The 7289-nt window shown below is 37.5% G+C and overlaps 1 pseudogene; it reads left to right on the forward strand.

The window, feature by feature from the left end:
* The first annotated feature begins 1449 nt into the window (after positions 1–1449).
* Positions 1450–6015, forward strand: LOC102842021 (annotated as a pseudogene).
* The last annotated feature ends 1274 nt before the right edge of the window (positions 6016–7289 follow it).

Below are 7289 nucleotides of genomic sequence, written 5' to 3' on the forward strand. Positions count from 1 at the left end.
TATTTTGGCTCTTGTGGACTTGTTTTAATTTCTTCAGCTTCACCTTAAATTTGCTCATGTGCAATTCATGGTCTGTTCCACAGCTGGCTTTGCTTTGGCTGGTGACACAGAACATCTCTACTGTCTCTTCTTATGGATGCATTCAATTTGATTCTTGGTTTGTTCATCTGGTGAGGTCCATGAATATAGTCATCTTTTATGTTGTTGAAGAAAGGTGTTTTTAATGAATAAGTCATTAGTCTTACAAGATTCTGTGATGCTGTCTTCAGCATCATTTCTATTATCAAGGCCATATTTTCTAACTTCTAATCCTTCCTCTGCATTTCCAACTTTCATATTCCAATCACCAATAATTATTAATGTATTTTGGCTGCATATTTTATCAATTTTAGATGGAAGAGATTGGTAGTACTCTTGAGTTTCATCTTTATTGGATATGTTGGTCGATGTGCAAATCTGAAGAGTAGTGATATTAACTGTTCTTCCTTGTAAGCATATGGATAGTCTCTTACCATAGACAGCACTGTGCTTCAAGATAGATCCCAAAATACTCTTTTTGACAGTGATTGCTTCATTATTCTTCTTCAAATTGCCCCACTATAGTAAATAATATAACTGGTCAATACAAAATGACTGATGCCAGTCTATTTCAACTCACTAAATGCATAGGTTATAGACCTTTCTGTGTTCCATCTCATTTTAGGCAATGTTCAATTTTCCTAGATTATTTCCTAGAAATATACTTTGTGCATTTCAAATTCATATTATTAATGTATATTTCTTTCCTCTCAGCTCTTTTTTTCTCGTTTTGAGTTGTGTATGAGCAGCAAATGAAGGTCCTGAAAGTTTTGTCATTATGGTCAAGTCTACTTTGAGGAGGTAGCTTTTCCCCAGTCATATTTTGAGTATATTCCAACCTGCAGGTTCATCTCCTGACATTATAACAAACACTGATCTACTGCTATTCTTCAGCTTTTCAGTGGTTAATGCTTCCTAAGTGGTCTGACTCTCCCTTTTACTAGTCTGCTTTAGTCTTGAAGCTGCACTGAAACTTGTCTATCATGGGTAGCCCAACTGGTGTTTAAAATACTGATGGCATAGTTTCCAACATCACAGGAACAATGTTATGGAATTCACCACAGAAAGAAAAACTGGCTGGTGAGTGGAGTGGGGCCATGCAAAAACAACATAATGTGGGGATTGGTTAGTTTTGCCACCCCATTAGGTGTAAAATGAACCATCTAAGAGACACAAAGGAATCATACTACCATCAAGAAAGAATGGATAGGAGTATAGCAGGTACTTTGGACCTAAGATCCTTGCACCAGAACTGCTTGATGCATGTTATACCAGAGACAGTAAATAGCAGAGAAGTGATGAAACAGTAGAACCAGAAGTTTGTTGGAAGAATGAAAGCCGAGTATACTTGGCAGGAAAATCGATGTCAGAATGGGTGCTTCTGGGCACATGTCTGGGGAACTAGGCTTACAAACTATAGAGGTAAATCTGAGCACCTTAAAGCAGAGGATTGCTGGTGGAGTTGGGTGCCTTTGATGGACACATTGTCCGAGTGACATGGTTCCAGGCATTTGTGTAGGGAGCTAGGTTTGTTGACCCCCAGAACTAGAGTTCCATTTCAGTTTTGAAAACTTCCAGATCTCCTAGATTCATAATTCATGGATTTCATGTTCTAGTTATTGATGAATGTTTGCAACTTTTCTTCTCATTTTGTGTCATGCCACATCAGCAAATGAAGATCCTGAAAGCTTTACCCTATCCACATCATTAAGGGCAACTCTACTTTGAGGAGGAAACTCTGTATAGCTCTTTATTAACACACAGTAATGAAGACTTGATGTTTTTGAGTTATGATGTTGGAGGAGAATATTGAAAGTGCCATGGACTGCCAAAAGAACCAACAGATCTGTGTTGGAAGAAGTGCAGCCAGAGTGCTCCTTGGAGGTCAGGCTGTCCAAACTTCATCTCTTATACTTTGGAAATATTATCAGGAGGGACCAGTGGCTGGAGAAGGATATCATGTTTGGTAAGGTGGAGGGTGAGAGAAAAAGAAGACCTCCAGTGAGATGGATTGGCAAAGTGACAGCATCAATGGGCTCAAGCATAGCATCAATAGTGAGGTTGGCCCAGGATCGGGCAGTGTTTCGTTCTGTTGCGCATAAGGTCATTATGAGCTGGTGTGGACTGGATGGCACCTAACAACAACAACAACAACAACAACAACAACAATGAAGATATGTAATTGGAATAGGTTTATGAAGAATACAGAGTAAAATGAGGCTTGAAATTGAGGGTTTCTTGGTTTGAATTTCAATGATCTCTGACCTTAGATATAATATTGAATCACTCAGATTCAGTTTTCTCATTAATACAAGGTACATAATAAACAGTTCACTTAAGTCAGCTTTGAGGTAAAATAAGAAAAAAAAGAGCTATGTATAATTATACTTACTATATGATATACTGGAGCTCTGGTAGTTTAGTGGTTATGAATAGGGCTGCTAACCTCAAGGTCGGCAGTTCAAACCTACCAGCTGTTCTGTGGGAGAAAGATGAGGCTTTCTGCTATCTTAAAGATTTGCAGTCTCAGGAACCCTGTGTTGGTTCACTATGAGTCGGAACCAACTCCACGGTACTTACCAACAACAACTGATATAAGCTCAATCTATATTCATTTACCTTCTTCATTTCCTTCATATTAACCAATTTCCCATCCTCAAACACTCACATGCACACACATATCCTATTTACTTGATTCTTTTTGAAATATTATATAGTTATGTAATTGAGATCTCAGCCTGCTCTTATGATTTTTTTTTTTCTTAAAGCCTTCATATTATTAAGTGAAACTTAAATCAATGTTGCTTTGGAAATTTCATGCTATCTAATATTTAAGAAAAACTCAATATATTTTTTTTTCCTTCTAACCTAATTGATACTTAACAATAGAGAAAGCTATTTCAAGTATGTAGAATGTTACTTTCTCAACTCAGGGTTACAAACAAAATTCTAAATGACATTAAAGTCGCCAGTAATCTCTAAATTATTCTTTAGGACTTCCACTTGAGACTTCCACTTTGAGAAAATTACACTTTCTTTGTTAATTTATGATGGAAGAGGTGAAAGAAAAGATTGATGTAGAATCAGTGGAGATGATTTACCTAGTTACTTTTCAGGCAACATGGTGATTTTACCTTATTCCTGGTATCTAGTATGTGTTAAAATCCTACCACCACTACTTTAGAATCTATCATAAGTTTTCACAGATATAATATTGTGTAGATACTTGATTTTTTGCAATGCAGAGAGAACTTTGTTTCTCTTTTTGGAAGGCTAATTGAGTAGCAACAGCTGTCATTACTTTATATAGAGAGGTGACAGGTTTCTAAGATCAAGGAGTGGCTAAGGTCGATATCTCAATTACCCTTTGTCCTCTGAATGATTCTTTCAATGTAAACGTGAAGTGTCTTGGCAGGATAACATGATAGAAGATTGTGCACTTAATGCCCGGAATCCATTTTTCTTTAGTTAAAGAGAGTGCTTCACTCACATTCTTTTCTGCCAATCTTCCCTTACAGGAACTAAATTACCTAAATGTAAGGTAGGTTGTTAAATGCCTGAGTTTCAAGATACTAAAAGTACTGGCAGTTTGCTTTATTGAAGATCTAACAAGGATTGGTCATGTTTTTTCTTGAATACTTCCAGTCATTTAGATATTGATAATATAGAGAATGGAAACATTCTTTTATTTTCTTCCACACTGTATGTCCATTGGGAGAAATCACCTTCATGGAATTTAGGTTTTTCGATTATCTTCTTCTGAAATATTCATTGGAATAGTAATTTTCACCTTTTTATATACTATAAAATAAGGGGCTCTGGCAGCGTAGTGGTTGCAGTCAGGCTGCTAATCTCACGATCAGCAGTTCAAAACTGCCAGCGGTTCCACAGGAGAGAAATAAGGCTTTCTGTTCCTGTAAAGATTTACCGCCTAGGAAACCCTACACAGGGTCGCAATGAGTCAGAACCGACTCCATGGCACATAACCACCACCACCCCAATAGAATATAAAATAATACTCTAAAGATGTATCCACTATGATACATTGGTTTGCTTGTCTGTTTAGTTTGGGTGATTGACTCCATATCTACTCATATGTAACTATGTATTTAACATTTTAAGAATCTCTTCATCATGTTGGTCGGTCATCACCTTTATTTACCCCTAAATTTTACTGTCCTGCTCACCAGTGTCTTTGCTCTTTTCTGTAGCTCCTTTCTTTAAATTAAAATTTCTTCCTCTGCCAACAATTCCATGTAGGTCTGCATGTCTTTCTAGATACACATTTCCTGAAGGAACTCAGATTTTTTACCTAAGCCTCAAATAATCTATACGCAGGGATATTGAATTCGAACCAATAGTCTGTGTTTCTTTCAAGCAAATCCTAGCTCCCCTTTCAGAAAATCCAATCACGTATTGGCAGAAAGCAATTGTAATCTATAATACTCATTATTCATTTCTATCATACATTTAGGTCTGTTTTACATCATTAAGTAGGAAAAATATTTAGCATCCATGCTGTTGTTGTTAAGTGTCATCTAGTTGGTTCTGACTCATAGTTACCTTGTATAGGGTTTCTGAGAAGCAATTGGTGGTTTTGAAGCAGTTGTTGAAAAAGAAATAAGGCCAATGGATTGGTCAGCCAAAATTTCCTGTGGTACCTAATTCTGTCGATTAGGATTTGGACATAACTTTATGAAATAGACCTTGTTGTTATTGTTTGGTGCCATCAAGTTGGTACCGACTCATAACGACCCTGTGCACTGCAGAACGAAACACTGGCTGATCTTGGGCCAACCTCGCTACAGTTGCCACGCTTGAGTCCATTGACACTGCCACTTGGCCAATCCATCTCATTGGATGTCTTCCTCTTTTTCTCTGACCCTCAACCTTACCAAACATGATATCCTTCTCCAGTGACTGGCCCCCTCCTGGGAAAGTTTCTAGACAATCACTGAGAACCATTAAAAAATTATTAGACTGGGTGTGATTCCATCCTGCACAGCTGTTTTCAGTAGCAGCAACCCTGTTATCACCGCCTTTCTTCTCTATACCCCTAAGTGTGCACCATTGCCCCCTGGAGAATTTGATAGAGATGGACATGAGCCCCTCTGATGCCCCTAAACTATCTTTTTGGTTGTGAATTTAAGAGCCAGTAAAGATTATCCCTTTAAGGTGGATAATGATGAAAATGAGCACTGGTTATCTTTAAGAAAGATTAGTTTAGGGGCTGTTGCAAAGGATGAATTTTACATTGTTGAAGCAGAGGCAAGGAATTATGTAGGTAGCCTAATTAAAGTTATACTGAAAACTTTGAAAATGTCTATACAGCCAACGGTCTCCCTGGGGGGCATAGAAATAACACCACCAGTGGTTTTATGGTTAAAGTGTGGCTCAGGGCCTATGCATATTAATGGAAACCACTCAGTAGCTGTGATGGAAGATGCAGAGTCAGATGAGAAAGAGGAGGGAGATGTGAATCTCTTAAGTATATCAGGAAAGCAATCTGTCCCTGCGAGTGGTAACAAGTTTCCACAGAAAAAAGTAAAACTTGCTGCAGATAAAGAAGATGTTGATAATGATTATGATGATGATGATGATTTTGCTGCTGATGATGATGAAAAGGAAGAAAAAGTTTGAGTGAATAAATCTATATGGAATACTCCAAGTAAAAATGCATAAAAATCAAACCATAATGGAAAGACTCAAAATCATCAACACCAAGATCAAAAAGGTCAAGAATACTTTAAAAAACACACACACACAGAAAATACACCCAAAGGACCCAGTTCTGCAGAAGATATTAAAGCAAAAATGCAAGCAAGTATAGAAAAAGGTGGTTTCCTTCCAAAATTCATTAATTATGTGAAGAATTGTTTTTGGATGATGCATAAGAGGCTATTCAAAAATCTCTGGCAGTGGAGGCAATCTCTTTAAGAAAATAGTTAAAGCAGTTTGTTACAATTTTCTGACTCGTTTCATTTCTGTAACAGTTGATATCTGGCTGTCCTTTTTTAATAATGCAGAATGAGAACTTTCCCTACCATGTCTGATAAATGGTGTCCAGGTTCCTTTGTCAAGAATGTGTTGTCCAAAATGCCTGTTTAGTTTTTAAAGATGGAACTCCACCCTTTGCTTGGTTCTAAGTATGTATGGAGTGTTATAATAGGACATAGTAATAGCAGTGGTCACACAAATGGAAATGTTGGGGAGACAAGAATATACATGTGAAGTAAATTCAGTATTTTAATTTAAAAAATCATTAGACTATTGGCCAATATAGTCATAGACTATCACATAGCCCTCAACTATGTACAAGCTAAAGAGGGTGGAGTCTGTGCAGTTGCTAATACAATCTGATGCATTACATAAATGCAACAGGAGAAGTTGAATTCAAAGTACAGCAAGTAGCTACAAGAACAGACAAATGTTCTCACCCAAGATTATGGTCACAAATAAAAGCATATCTCCCCTCTGTAACCTGGTAAGTCCACTGCTGGGATCCTTAGCTACTATATTATGTCTGCTTATGTTTATTGAACTTACTAACCTCTTTTGTTGTCAAAAGACTTGTAACTTTTCACAGACAAATCCTGCTAACACAAAAGTATGGGCCAGTATATGGTGATCCAATTTACCTTCATACAAGAGATTAGGCCGTCAGCCTGTGTTCTCTGTGTTCTCTCCTAGTGTCTTGGACCTTAACTGTCAACATCTTTGAGGAGCATCTGCAACTACTCTAGCTTATAAATAGGAAGGGCTGGAAACCCTGACACCTAAATGTCACTGTTTAGAGAGAAGCAGCTAATAATGAGTAATTGCATCAGGGTTTCCTTTGTTTCAGGAAAGAATGCTAGGTAATTAGAATAAGGAAAGGGGCCTAACCACAGAACAACCACAAAGAATGTTTCCTATCAGGAAACCCTGATAGGTAGGTTTGAACTGCCAACCTTATGGTTTGCAGTCCAGTGGTGATCCTAAAGTGCCACACCAGGATTCCATTGTGTCTACACCTTTACAATTATTTAAAAGGACAGGATGTTTCATCTGTGTAGTGGCAATGTGGTAGTTAAAGGTTTTGTGGCTACTTACCTAGGCCAGGATTTTCAGAAGTTTAGCGGCTCAGAGGAATTAACCCTCCATGTGATCAGACCTGATCTGTTGTAACTATCCTATATGTTTTAAATCTTAATTTCTATGGTATTAATGAG

The sequence above is a fragment of the Chrysochloris asiatica genome, unplaced genomic scaffold, assembly GCF_000296735.1.
Source record: "Chrysochloris asiatica unplaced genomic scaffold, ChrAsi1.0 scaffold00005, whole genome shotgun sequence".
Classification (NCBI taxonomy): Eukaryota; Metazoa; Chordata; class Mammalia; order Afrosoricida; family Chrysochloridae; genus Chrysochloris; species Chrysochloris asiatica.